We start from the raw sequence: 14,834 nt of genomic DNA, 5'->3' as shown, positions 1-14,834 counted from the left end.
GAGTTCTGGGATTACAGGTTGGTGCTATAGCCCTAAGCCTGAGCTAGCCACTCGGTCTGTCTTCAAGTTAAGAGCAGCCGTTTTCCTTTAACACCCTTCAGTTGCCTTCACCAGGCCTCAGATGATTAGACTTTGCTGTTCCAAAGAGTCAGTAAATAAGGAGGTGCCTATCACACTCTTAGGGGATTCAACTTTCATTCCATTGCTTCAAGTGTTTGCAGAATTTAAGATACGAAACAAACAAACAAACAAACAAACAAATGAAAACAACAACAACAACAAAAACAAATAAAAAACTATCCCAAGGAAGCAACAGAGAATCTTGCTGTTGTGGGCTGTGGATCTCTCTTCTACAGAGCTCAGAGGACTTGAGCCATGGACACTTTCTTATGTGAAAAATTTCTCCTGCCCTGGAAGACTCAGACTGGAGTCCTGAAGCCCAACAGGAACCTTCAGCTTGCAGTTGGAAAAGTGTGCACTGGTGTGGAGCTGGGCCACGGCCAGGCTGTGTGTGGCAGGAGCCAGTCTCTGCTGAGCTCCAAAGCAGTCTGCAGTTTATGGCTGATGAGTGTCTCCACTGGAGTCCGTTTTAATGGCCTTTATTTAGGTGGTGATTTTTCTTTTAAAGGGCGGGCTTAGGGAGAAGAGCTTTTTCTGAGAGCTCTGCAAAGCAGCACCGAAGCCCTGGAGGGAGCAGGTTTTGCTTTTGTGGTGTTTTGCCTTCTACTGAGAGCTTACGCTCTTTGGTTTCTCCTTTAAACATCTCCTCCCCACATTGCTTTGAGCAGCGTCGCTGGACTTGGGGGAAACTCCCTCACAATGGAGCTATTACTGATTTACGTTCCAGTGAGAAGAATGTGTTTTACTGTGCTCATAATACTTGTTCAATTTAACTACTATGTACTGTAAAGTATCGTAAAAGCTTCTCCTCTGATCAAACGTTATGAGACAGAGGATCATGAACTGCCCCCAATCTATGCACTCCGACTCCTATGGGATCTGTGGGCATGCCACCATGAAGAGAGGGCAGACAATGAAGCCTGTGCCCTCCCACTCCAATATAGGTCGTCGGAACCTTCCCGATGCATGCTTGTCATCAGCTGAGCCCCCGGGTTAAGGTTTACAAACCGTCTTCATTTCTCCTGGCTTCACCTCAATGTAGCACCAATCTGCCTCCTTTGGAGATCAGGAGTTTCACTTAGATTTGCCGTCAACCTTCCAACCTGGCTTGGGTTCATGTACTGTGATTCTACTTTTCCTTCTTTAATTTTCTATTTTGATCAGTTATTATAGATACTTTTTAAAGGCAGCAACCCCCCCCCCCCATTTTTTTGATAGGATCTCATGTAGTTCTGACTGACTTGGGACTCACTATGGAAACTAGGCTGACATTGAACTCACAAAGATCTGCCTGCCTCTGTCTCCCCAGTGCTAGGATTAAAGGCATGTGCCACCACACCCGCTATCGAATGCATCTTGATTATTTCCACTCCTATTTCCTCCTTCCATTCTCTCCCAGAGCTCCCAGCATGCCCTCTTCCTACCTTTATGTCTTTTCCATTCATTTCATAACCTACTGAGTCTCATTAGGGTTACCGCTGTTTGCCTGAGTGGGGTCATTCACAGGAGCATGGGCAGCTTATCAATAGTCACACCTTAGTGTGGCTTATCAACTGCCAACAGCTCCTGTGGGGCAGGGCTTCATGAGCTCTTCTTCCACCTCCGCTGGGGTATTGAGTGGTTGCTCAGGTAACCAGAGCTGCTGTGAGTTGATGATAGTCGGCCTGCAGTCCAGGAGTCAGCATATTTCACAGGACTCTTCCATTCTCCGGCTTTTACCTTCTTTCTGTTTTCTCTTCCTTGTCGTTCTCTGAACCCTGGAGAGGTTGATATGATTGTGTGATTTAAGGGCGAGCACTTAGTCTCTGTATTGACTGATGTCCACTGCGTCTCTGTCCCAGGTTGAGAGAAACACTGATGTATGACTATACACAAATATCTAGAAATCAATTTGACAGCATCTCATTTTTAGCAAAACAAAGCTGGCAGGTTTCCTCTTAAGGTCTGTGACCTCCCAAACCGTGGGTTTTTGACCAGGTTTACAGGTACCAGGAATGAATTCTCTCCTGTGAGACAGGCTGGGAAGCCAAGCTGATGTGCTTGGTTACTCCTCTAATAGTCATGACACTACTACACCAGTGGGCATACCTTGTCTGGCAGGTTGGTGTTGTGCTATGCAGGGTCCAGTGATGGGCGAGTCCATCGATGGCTTTTCTCTGTCTGTAGAGCACTAGGAAAGTTAACTAGTGGGAGGAATTTTCCAAGTCAATTCCAGCTTGATTTTTTTCTATCCTGCAACCAAAGAGGCCACCTTTTCTAAGTAATTTTTTTTTTTTTTTGGTTCTTTTTTTCGGAGCTGGGGACCAAACCCAGGGCCTTGCGCTTCCTAGGTAAGCGCTCTACCACTGAGCTAAATCCCCAGCCCCTTCTAAGTAATTTTTCAGCTCCCGCTTGCAACTAGCACGGAGTCAAGAAGATAGGAAAGAGCTCGGATTCTCTGCTGCAAGGCTCAGAGGTGGAGGTCTCTGCATCCTCCATTGTGCGTCTTCAGGAAGAGCTCGTGACCGTTCTTGTTCTGCGGTTTCCACAGCTGGCAGAAAGAACTCTCTCCATCTGTAGCAACTCATCTCCACCTTGTTTATAAAGAGTTTGTAAATGCAACCCTTTTAGGTGTTAAAGGCAGTTTTATTAAGTCCTAATGATTCGCATCTCAACATTGAATCATTGAACCTCTAATGGCTTAGTGTAGTTATTAGGCTAAATAGTTATAGTGGTATCAGAGAAAGGTACAGGGAAACTGAGGCAGGGAGGCACCACAGTTAACAAGTGGACTCTGAAGACCTGCTGTGTGGCTTTGGGCAAGTTGCTTAGCTCCTCTGTGCCTAAGTTTTCTCACCTGTAAAATGGGGGAATAGTAAATGTATTTATCTCACAGAGTTAGTATGAGGGATCCATGTATAAATTCATGTAAAGTACTTGTATTGGTGCCCAACACTTCTGTTTACTGAGTACTTCTTATGACATTTTGGCCACCTAAATTAAAAAATTATTTCTTTTATTTTTGAGCTTGTAATATAATTACACTATTTCCTTTATCTTTTCCTTTCCTCCAAACCCTTCCATATACCATCCCCTACTCCCTTTCATATTCATGGCCTTCCCATCCCCCATTCATTGCTATGACATGCACATATGTGTATGTGAATATATACCTGTATTTTCCTAAATATAACCTACTCAATGTGATTACATAATGTTACTTGTATGCATATATTTTCAAGACCAACCATCGAATACTGATAAACAATTGGTGTGCTTTTCTCTGGGTGTCTTAGTAACTGTTCTGTTGCTATGAGGAGGCACCACTTTGAAGGCAAATTTGTAAAATAAAGCATTTAACGTGGGGGACTCCCAGTTTCAGGGTTAGTACATTATCATCTTGTCAGGGAGTATGGCAGCACACTGGTTGACATGGTGCCAGGTCAGTAGGTGATTTGTGAGTTGCAGAGAGAGAGAGTGAGAGCGAGAGCGAGAGCGAGAGCGAGAGCGAGAGCGAGAGAGAGAGAGAGAGAGAGAGAGAGAGAGAGAGAGAGAACTGGGTCTAGTATGGGTTTTTTGCAACCTTAAAGCTCACTCTTAGTGACATAACTTCTCCAACAAGGCCATACCCCCTAATCCTTCCAAAACAATTCCACTAACTGGGGACCAAGCCTTCAAACATATGAGCCTATGGAGACCATTCTTGGTCAAACCATCACACTGGGGAAGACTATTCTCTCTCCCACCTATTCTCAACATCCCTTGGTTGCCTGTACTTCTTTGTGTAGGGTTGAGCTTTCTGGGTTTTCCTTGTCCAGTTTGCTGTGTCTTTTGCTGTTTCCCTTGTTCAGCTCACATGCTGGTCATGTTGGTGAGATGTTATGGTTGAAGCTTTGATATTACTCAGAGACACAATCTTAAAGCAAAATTCCCGGTCCTTACCTCTTAAGACCTTTCCCCAACTCTTCCCACAATGATCCTCGAACCTCGGACACCGGAGTTGTGTTGTAGATGCATACACTGGGACTAGACGTACTCCATATTTCTATATTTTTGATTGGTTATGAATTTCTGTAATGGCCTCTGTATGCTGAAGTTTCCCTGATGAGGGGTGATTCTGTAACCAACAACTTGGACGTTAGTTCTGCTCAACAAGAGGGCAATCACTCCTGGTGATTAAATATTTTTGAAATAGCAACTGCCATTTTTTTTAGTGCTTCTAAAGATATATTGGCCACACCTTTTTCTTTGAACTAGAAATGGCCTTTCTTTGAACTAGATTTCGAGTCCCTTTGGTCATCTTTGTGTCTCCAAGCACTTATTTGGCAGGAAACATCCAAAATTATTTCTTGCAAGAACTGAAGAGCAAATCACAGTACACGGCCATTCTCCCACCTCGGGTGCCCCCAGCACGGGAGGATGGGAACAGAGCTGGGACTCGTCCATGGTGCAAGCACCCTCTGGGGAGCTTCTGACCACAGCAATTAAGAATTCACAAAGATGATTAATCTTACACAGCTATGCTAGTAAAATAACTTTGATAGGCTCATTGCACTGGGATTTCCCTAAAGGGCCCTAGAAGCCCTCTTCTGGCTTTTAGGCAGGTGGTTCTAATATACTGTAGATGTTAGTCGTATACTATTTATAATAAATCTCCAAAGGAAGAATTCCGGATCTTCCTTGCTGCTAATACAGAATAATTTAGTGGCCAATATCTCTTTAGTGAGAACTTCATTGGTAGTTTTCAAGGCATTAAAGATTTAGAGGAAGTGTAATGAAGGAGAATGTCAGGCTGGAGTTCTCACTGGGGTAGCTGTTGCCCCTCCTGTAGAGCTTCTTTGAAACCAAAGCTAAGTGAATACCAGCCGTGTGTACCTTCATTGGAATTGTATCTCAGGAGATGTCTGACCAACTGATGTTTCTACACTGAGTGCTTATTGGGGACCTTCTGTGTCCTGGCATCATGCTACAGTCTGGATGCATCACATGGTGCTGTCATTGTTCCTTCCTATTGGGTCTTGTAGTGACATAGTAAAGCTGAGTGTGGAGATAGTGTGTGTGTGTGTGTGTGTGTGTGTGTGTGTGTGTGTGTGTGTGTGTGTGTGTGTAGATTGAATTACAACCTTGGGTGTCCTTTCTTAGGTGGCGACCCCCTACTCCTTTAAGACAGGCTTTCTTACTGACTTGGAATGTCACATGTGGACTAGGTATTTTGGCCAGTAGCTCCTGAGATCTGCCTGTCTCTGTTTCCCCAGTACTGAGATGGCAGGGTGTGCCTCTATGTGCTGCTTTTATTTTTAAAGATTCATTTTCTTATTTATTTATGTATATGTGGGTAGATCTTTCAGAGGCCGGAAGGAGGCATCAGATCTCCCTAGCTGGAGTGACAGGTGGTTTTGAGTCACTGGTTATGAGTGCTGGGAGCTAAACTCATCATATCTTCAAGAAGAGCAGCAAGCAGTCTTAACCACCAAGCTTTTTTTTTTTTTTTTTTTTGTCCCATGACAAGGTTTTTTTTACAACATGAATCCTGGGGAGAGCACTGGGTTCTAGTTTTTGCACTTTACCAACTGACCTACGTATGTCCCAAGCCCCTCAGTATTTTAGAGGAAATCTTGGATTTCTGAGGGAGTTTCTGAGGGAGTGGCCAAAGACATGCTACAGGGTTGGGATAGGGAAATAACCTTTATACGTTGTTGATGGGAATGCAGATTAGCCGGGTCTTGATGAAAGTCAGTATGGGGATTCCTCAAAATATTAAAAAGAGAGCCTCCATCTGATCTGGTTATGTCACTTCTAGCTATAGAACTAACTATAGAGTCAAAGCCAGTGTACTAGAGAGATACATGTACATTAGGCTTATTATGACAATATTCATAAGAGCCAATTATAAATGAGCTTAGCTAATGTCAACAGAGGGGTAGGCAAAGAAAGCATGGCATCTGTACACAATGGAGATTTCTCAAGAAATAAAAAATAACATTGTATATGATATACGAAATCATACTGAAATAACACACATTAATAAGGTAATTTTAAAAAAAGAATGTAAACGGGGTGGGGTGGGGAGGGCGGTGATAAAGCAGGGAAAAAGGCAGGACCTGACCACACCGGAATTTCTTAGCCATGTGTGCTAGCTTTGAGCTCTGCTGGTTAGTTCCGGGTTACTGTATACCTCAGGAGACATTTTATGGAGAAGCTGGATGGCAGACGCGAGTGAGGAGCTGCTCTATGGACGTTCTGAGCGCTGGTGGAGGACTCCGGGTCCTGGGACAGCTAGCGATGTGCCTGGGACCTGCTTATTCACTTTGTAGCTGTTGAATGACCCCCAGGTCTGTGGACCCCCCCAGCTTCCACCAGATCTCAGTTCTTTCAGGACGAGCTAAGTACGTTCGAACGCTACGGTCGAACCTGAAGCTAGAAAGAGACAGACTCATCCCATTTGTCCTGGGAGGCCCCGATTCGTTCTCACAGACTCGCCTGCATTTAGCTTGCCTTCCGCTCATCAGCCGAACGGACTTAACAAAATTTTAGGAGGGCAGCAGTTACCGTTTGTGGCTCCATCACAGTTGTGTGAAAGTCTGTCCTCTTTCATAACTCCTCTATCCTTTGGTGTCGTGGTCTTCTTCTCACTTCCGGCCCTAGCTGGTACACCATGAAAAGGATCCAATCAGCAGCGATGGCCACTGAAGGGCTCTAGGCGGGAGAGGAGCTCGCTCAGCACTTTCCCCCAGCCTGTCTGCAAGCGTGGAGAAAGGCTTCTTCGCAGGGGCCAGTCAGGTCAAGAGCAGATGAGAGGAGATTTATAGGCAAGAAGGCTGATGCCAAGCATAGCCAGGCTTCCGTTTTATTTTTGGCCCAGGAGTTAGATTAATTCTCTAGCCTAATAACAATTGGGAGAGGCAGCACAGCGGAGACCTGGCCAACAGTATGAGTGCTGACGTGATGTTTACAACTTCTGCCCGGCAAGCCTCCATGTTTTCTCATCTGCTAGATTGAGGCAGTGCATGTAGCGGGGGACTCCAAAGCCTCCCTAAGAAATGGCACCAGATAGAACGGCCAAGGTCTCTGAGCAACTGTTTGCCGTAGGAGTCTAGTCACCCACTCTCCTTGAACTCTGCTGGTTGGAGAAATAAATTGTTACTCTGTCAAATCATGTAGACTTTGGGCTTTAAGCAGTAACATATTATCTAATGCGGATAACATAGAATGTGAACCACGGGTAGTGGGAACCAGGAGAGAGAGAGAGAGAGAGAGAGAGAGAGAGAGAGAGAGAGAGAGAGAGAGAGAGAGAGAGAGAGAGAGAGAGAGAGAGAGAGGTTTGAAAGAAGAATCCGGGAAGGATGAATTAATGAACTAAGAATGAGACGAATTTTTGGTTTGATAACGGTGAAGACTAGCACCATTTCCGAGGATAACGGATGTTGATAGGAAAGCAGAGTTTTGCAAGAGAAGGAAGAATTCAGTCTTGTAAGTATGGGGTCAGAAGGCTCGATGCCCCAGTGTAGGGGAATGCCAGGGCAGGGAGGAGGAGGGAGTGGGTGTGTAGGTGGGGGAGCACCCTCATAGAAGCAGGGGATGGGGGATGGGATAGGTGGTTGCCTGAGGGGGACACCAGGAAAGGGGATAACATGTGAAATGTAGATAAAGAAAATATCCAATAAAAGAAAAATATTAAAAATAACAACGCCAGCAAAAACAAAAGTATGGAGTCAGAAAACTCGAAGTGGAGATGTTTCTGATCCTCACGGTATGCTTCCTTCTGGGAAATAGGTTTTAGCTCGGCCCAGTTGCCTTGCTATGCATCCCAGTCAGTCTGACATAGTCAGTGTTGTTTCCCTTCTACTTCTCTTTTTTTTTTTTTTTTTCTTTTTCTTTTTTTCCCCGGAGCTGGGGACCGAACCCCGGGCCTTGAAGCTTGCTAGGCGAGCGCTCTACCACTGAGCTAAATCCCCAACCCCTCCCTTCTACTTCTTAAAGCCTCTCCAAGATGATGATATACGGTCTCGTTGCCCCAATTTCTAGTTTATAGATACAGGGGCTACCCCGCCAAGAAAGCTCTGTGAGGCCTTGGTTAGGCTGCTCACCTCACTTTTGTCCCTACACTACACCCTTTCTAATTCAACCGTTGGCTGTTTTATTAGTTCATGCAGTGCGGGCACGCCGTCCCAGGACCCCCGCTTGCCCTTCCCTTCCCCACAGACCTTCTCCTTCCCACCGGTTCTCTCCTACTTTAGTGTTTTATTTTCTTGTGTGCAGCTCTTGTGCAGATAGACACACGTGCCAAGTGTTCATGGTTACATTAGCCAGGCCGTGTGCACAAAACCGAGTTCCACAGAGCTCCTGTTCACCCTTTAGTTCTTAGCAATTTTCTGCTCCCCCTTTCTGTGACGGGGAGGGGCAGGACAGATGTCCCGTTTAGGACTGAGCACTCGAGAGTCATTTACTCTCATCCTTTGACCGGTTGGATCTTTAGACTAGCTGCTGCCCACTGCAAATTGAGGCTCTTCTGGCCCGGGAGGATGGCTGTGTTGGTGTAAGCTTACCTGGGTGGAAGATAAAAGACAGCGAGGTCAAGCGTCCTGAGGCATCTGTCTGTTTGGGTCTCATCGATTGTTATCGCCAAGAGGGTCTTAGGCTATCTCTAGAGGAAGGGTGATTGTTAACTTGTATGGCCTGACTAATTCCTCATGTCTTTGAGGTTATTGATAATTAAAGTGGACAATAATGATTTCCCATTTATTCTAGCTTTGGATGCTGGCTCGTGGAAGTACACTAGTGTCCCTGGCCAAATTGGTATTAATTGATTTCAGTTTTTATAAGTGGCCTATCAAGTCTGGATGTAAACCAGAAATCCAGATATGGGAGATCTAAGACTCCATGGCCAACTTCCGGAGCCCTAATCCTCATTTGCTCTGCGTGCCTCCCCTTCCCCTCTCTGTGTGGCCTGAGCACACACATTCCTTTATATCCCCAGTTTGTTCCTACTGTGCTAGGGAAGGGAAAGGTGTCGAGCCCAGCCAGCAGGGGCTCCTTCCTGTGTTATAGAAACCTATGTTGTATGGAAAATTTAGAGAGACATGATCAAGCAGTAAGTGTTGTGAAACTGCACACAAGGCACACCTAAACGTAAGCTGTTGTCAAGGATGGTGGAGTACAGACAGACAGACTGAACAAGAGAACAGCTCGGGAAGGAGAGGAGGGTGAGCAGGCTTGTTCCAGAAATGGTGGGAGTAAAGGGGACTTTTTTCCCCCCTTAGACTAGGTGATCTTTGTGTGGCCTTGTCTCTTGTCTAGCCCATAGGTAGTGCTCCTCAGAGATACTCCACACGGACCACAGAGGACTCAATTGCCAGAGAACGGGGTTGGGTTGGGGCTGGAAATGTTAAGCCTCTCCTGTATTTGAGGTTCATTTCTTCTGGTGTTTTCAGTCTGTAAACACCATTTGTGGGCTGAAATTGACCATTTGTGGACTGAAATTGTCCTACTGTATCTCTCAACAGGTACGATTACTTTGCATCAGTTAACGCTAAGAAAAAAAAAACTTGAGTAAAATTTGTTTTGAGGTGTGTGTGTGTGTGCACCCAGCTTCATATTTCTTTTAAAATTTCTGTGCCCTAGTCCTAATGAATCGGAGAGGGTACTATGCTGGTGTCATAACTGAGTGTGCGTTATTTTCTTCCTTTACAAACCATCAAACCTGGCACATGGAAGAAAAGATTACAAGCACAGGCAAGCACGCCTGTACTTCTAAGCATAAACACAAGGCCAAGCATGCCGGAAACTGGTAGTTCACTAAACATGGCTCTGGCAGTGCATGGCAGCTGGGACTGGCAAGGACATGATAGAGATGTTTGTGTCAGAGTAAGGAGGGCAGTGACCTGGAAAAGACCTTGTATGAAATATCTCTAAGATTTCCAGGGAAATCCCAGCCGAGTCAGGTTCACGAAGCACAGATTTAAGAAACTGTTCTTAAAAAAAAAAAAGAAATCCACCCCATGGATTATTTTCTATTCTTTTGGCTTTCCCAGGGAAGTCATTTCCATACACGCTATAGGGAGAATACGCTTGCGGAGCTCACTCGGGGTGGTGAGAGATAATGAAATCTGAAGTGTCAGCAGTTTTCCAGAGGAAGTCCCCTCCTCCCACTTCCCAAGCTCCATTATTACCTTACTCAATTTGCACTTTATTTTGAAGCAGATGTATAGAAATAAGCAAATTATTAATTCAAGCTTGTCTTCAATTTTGTGCTTGGCCTGCAAACCTCTACCGTCTCTCCGTTCCCCTGGCAGACTGCTGAGGGCCTGGTGATAAGCAGAGGCGGGCGTATTCATTATTCAGTGCGAGCTGCGAGCGATTTGATATTTCACAAAAAGTATGTGGCAGAGCTGGGCTTGGGGGAGGTGTCACTCAAGGGAATGTAGGCTCGACTGCTCCCGTTGTCACGCTGAGCACTGACATTAACCGTGGTCATGTGCTTCCGACATGAGGCTTGTTCTGCTGAGAGTCCTGGTTTCACAGCTGTTTTGTCTCTGGGACTTACTCTGTTCTTTGTGTAGGTGAGCACTTCTTGAGCCAGGCCATATGCTCCGCACCACAGGGCTTCATGTGTTCCGTCTGGAGCCCTGGGAATAATGAGATCCCAAACCACAAAGGTCAGAGTCTCCCTGGATAGCAGCCATGTTGGGTGGAGGTGGGGTGTGCATGGGCCCAGCTCTTGAGGGCTCTGAACATTTTGAGTGAAAGAGTCTTTGGGGTTCATTTGTCTTCATGTCTTCCCTTTTCCTGAGTAGGCTCACACTGCTAGTTCGATGAAGCCTGGAGACTATATTGCAAATATCTATGTCTTCCAAGCGAGTATGGGTGCCCTTCCTGCTAGGATGGCCAACGCCTACGACAGACCTGGGACCTAGGGACTGCTCAGTTCAGAAATTGAAATGACAGTGGTTTGTGAACTGGAATATTTTTTCAAGGGATCAGTCTAAGACATATTTGTTCTTAATATTTCTTCTCTCATATCAGAGAAAGTCTGAGAAACACTTTCCCAACATGAGAGAATATATCTCATGTCTGCAGTGTGTGAAGTCTTGGGGTCTAAACTGCTCCATATATATAATTGTCTTCAGACACACCAGAAAAGGGCATCGGACCCCATTACAGATGGTTGTGAGCCACCATGTGGTTGCTGGGAATTGAACTCAGGACCTCTGGAAGAGCAGCCAGTTCTCTTAACCACTGAGCCATCTCTCCAGTCCCTCTATACTGTCTTTTGAGAGAATAACTTACTACATAGCACTGGTTAACCTGGAAATTGCTGTGTAGAACAGGCTGTCCTCAGACTTGCAGTCATCCCCCTGCCTCTACCTTCCAAGTATTAGGATTACAGACCCATGGCTAGCTAGGAGTGAAGATGTTTCAAAAGGAACATCTTGTGCCTCCCCTTCAGCTATTAGGGCTAAAAAGACAATGGACTCCAAGAAATTGGAATTTCCGCAGGAGTCTCATGTTGGGAGAAGAGAGAGTTGGGATTCTGGTGCCAGCCCATGGAGGAACTTGTCTCCAAGGAGGAGCTTTTGTGCACTGCCTTGTAGGAGACACTAGAGCTGAGATGATGGTGGTCAGAGGAGGCAGGACCTCGACCAGGACTGCTTAGGTATGTGCCCCCTTGCCTTCTCCTTAAATCTAACCTCATATTAGACACAACAGGATGCTGGCATTGGCCTTTTTATTTGTGCCTTTCCCCAGTGTGCCCATATTGAACAAATACCTTTCCTCTGGGCTTTATTATCACTTGTCTTTTGAATTGATATATTAGGGACAGGAGGATAAGCCTCCCTTGTAAGGGTTGCCAGGGCCCATGCTTTAGCCCAAATAACTGGTATCAACCCCACCAGCCTGCGTTGCTCTTGTGTTCTGTAAGACTCTATTCTCGTGGCCTGTTCCTACCGGGTAAGAGCTGAGGCCACTTCTGGCTGAGAACAGTCCACGTGAACAATGAACAAATTTGGGTGGGTCTAGCAGACAAAACACAAAACTCTGGGATGCCCTCCCCACCAGAACTCTGGGATATGCCAGACACCACCATCCTACATAGTGTCCTTCAGCAGCTGGGGCTGTCTGGGCTGCTGTGGCCCATTTTCCTGCCACAGACAGAAGTACTTAATCAGCAGACAAAGATATAGACAATTCCCAGGAGGGAATGGTAGATTTACTGGGCTGCAGGGGGATGTCAGCATACTGCCCTGGTAGGGCAGAAAAGGAAAGAAAATTAAGGGTGTGAAAACTGTGGTCCTCAGCCTAGCAGGTAGCACATCAGTCTCTCTCTCTCTCTCTCTCTCTCTCTCTTTTTTTTTTATTAACTTGAGTATTTCTTATTTACATTTTGAATGTTATTCCCTTTCCTGGTTTCCGGGCCAACATCCCCCTAATCCCTCCCCCTCCCCTTCTTTATGGGTGTTCCCCTCCCCATCCTCCCCCCATTGCCGCCCTCCCCCCAACAATCTAGTTCACTGGGGGTTCAGTCTTAGCAGGACCAAGGGCTTCCCCTTCCACTGGTGATCTTACTAGGATATTCATTGCTACCTATGAGGTCGGAGTCCAGGGTCAGTCCATGTATAGTCTTTAGGTAGTGGCTTAGTCCCTGGAAGCTCTGGTTGCTTGGCATTGTTGTCCATATGGGGTCTCGAGCCCCTTCAAGCTCTTCCAGTTCTTTCTCTGATTCCTTCAATGGGGGTCCTATTCTCAGTTCAGTGGTTTGCTGCTGGCATTCGCCTCTGTATTTGCTATATTCTGGCTGTGTCTCTCAGGAGAGATCTACTAATCTCAAGGAATGTGGAGACAACCCACTTCTCTGGGGCACCCACAGTCTCTTGCTGTTTTTGCTTTGGCTCTCAGTTTTTACACACACACACACACACACACACACACACACACACACACACACACGTTCTGTGCTTACTGTGCACGCTTGACTGTGATTCCAAGCAGTGTTCTCCCCAGTGTGGTAGGAGAGACCTTAGAGACTTCCAAGTCCATAGGAAGTCTGTCAGTTTGAATTATATTCACGACTACACCAAGATGTTTCTCCCTTTCCTTCTGTCATGGTGCACAGTCCATTCACATGTCATGTGATACGCAGCAGATTGGATGTTGAAGCAGGTGTGAGATTCAGCTAGTTTTTATTAAGACTCCCCCCCCTCCCCAGAATTAAAGTTTGCAAAGATAATGATGCTATTACTCTTGCTAAATTTTGTTTTGTTTTGTTTGGAAAATGTAGTTATTTTACATAAAATGTTACTTATATTAATATGTAGTTTATTATCGTTATTTTTAAATGAACCAACAAACATTTTGTATGTTTTTGTTTTAATTTCTAACTGGGTAAATATCAGTGGATGCAACTTCCATATGCAAAATAATTCCCAGCAGGTCCTCAGTATTTCAAAAATGTACTGAGGACAAATATATGTAAATAGAGAGTGTGTGTGTGTGTGTGTGTGTGCGTGTTCATATGTATGTCAGTGTTTATACATGTATATGCAGAGAGCTCACAGACCAACCATGAGTGGTATTCCTCAAGAGCTGTCCCCTGTGTTTCTCTGAGACAGAGTCTCTCCCTGGGATCTGGAGTTCACAGGTTCCAGGGGTCTGTTCATCCCCACCTTCCTATGTTTGGATGTAGCCACCAAGCCTGGCCCTTCACATGGGTTCTGAGACTAGATGCTTATGTGTTAGAGCATGTTATTAGCTGGGCTTTCTCCCTATCTCAAAATCATTCTAAATTAGTGAGATTTCTTTCTGTCCATCTTTGTTTCTCTTTCAGACCAATGCGGGGCATACACCAATGGAAGGTTTGCCCTCTCGTGGGAATCACATTGAAAGTATGTATTTCTGTTCTAGTAAGGTCATTATTCAGCCCTTCAAACATCTGTTCTATCAGAGCTGTCTACAGACCTCCCCCGAATTCTGTTTGATGGCTTTTATCTTCAAGCCCTGGTTTTGATCCACCAAGCTGGATTTCTACTAATAACCTACACTGTGACTCAACCCAGACTTCAACAATTTGGGTCTTTCTTCCTTCCTTCCTTCCTTCCTTCCTTCCTTCCTTCCTTCCTTCCTTTCTTTCTTTTTTGTTTAGCTTTTGGGGCAGTGTTTTCATTCCCTATCGTAGGTGTACCTCAGATCTGTAGTAGTCTTCCCACTCTCGTTTCCTGGGCCCAGGGTGAGCGACTGTGCCCAGTGATCCATCACTCAGAGGAATGAAATTTGTAACCCACAGCTTTGCAGTAGAACATTCCCGTGTCCAGAATATAGCTCTTAAGAGGGACTTAAAAATGAATTTTTGTAGCTGGTGAGATGGCTCAGTGGTTAAGAACAATGGCTGCTCTTCCAAAGGACCTGGGTTCAAGTCGCAGCACCCACAGGGCAGCTCACAACTGCCTGTCACACTTGGGGATCCTCATGGAGACATAAATAAAAATAAATACATCACTAAAAAAGATCGGAGCCAGGCAGAGGTGGTGACGCCATTAATCCCAGCATTTGGGAGGCAAAGGCAGGTGCGTCTCTGTGAGTTCAAGGACAGTCTGGTCTACAGAGTGAGTTCCAGGACAGCCAGAGCCACACAGTAAAACCATCTCAAAAAACAAACAAACAAAAACCCAAACAAACAAACAAAAAACCCCCAAACACAAAACCAAGATAATAAATAAAATAAAATTGAATTAAAAAGCTCT

General features: G+C 45.4%; 1 long non-coding RNA gene across 3 annotated transcripts in view; it reads left to right on the top strand.

Annotated features, from left to right (window-relative positions):
• The first annotated feature begins 6,661 nt into the window (after positions 1-6,661).
• LOC120101577 (uncharacterized) overlaps positions 6,662-14,834 on the top strand; it is a 35,393-nt gene continuing 27,220 nt past the window's right edge. Inside the window, exons 1-2 of one of the 3 annotated variants that reach the window (XR_010064838.1) lie at positions 6,662-7,569; positions 13,922-13,979. This is a non-coding gene — a long non-coding RNA (uncharacterized LOC120101577). The remainder of the gene's footprint in view (positions 7,570-13,921; positions 13,980-14,834) is intronic. The other 2 variants (XR_010064837.1, XR_005502247.2) reach the window with 2 other exon arrangements.

Source organism: Rattus norvegicus, chromosome 3, assembly GCF_036323735.1.
Source record: "Rattus norvegicus strain BN/NHsdMcwi chromosome 3, GRCr8, whole genome shotgun sequence".
Taxonomy (NCBI): domain Eukaryota; kingdom Metazoa; phylum Chordata; class Mammalia; order Rodentia; family Muridae; genus Rattus; species Rattus norvegicus.
Note: the sequence above shows the minus strand (reverse complement) of the source record. Positions and strands in the feature narration are given on the sequence as shown.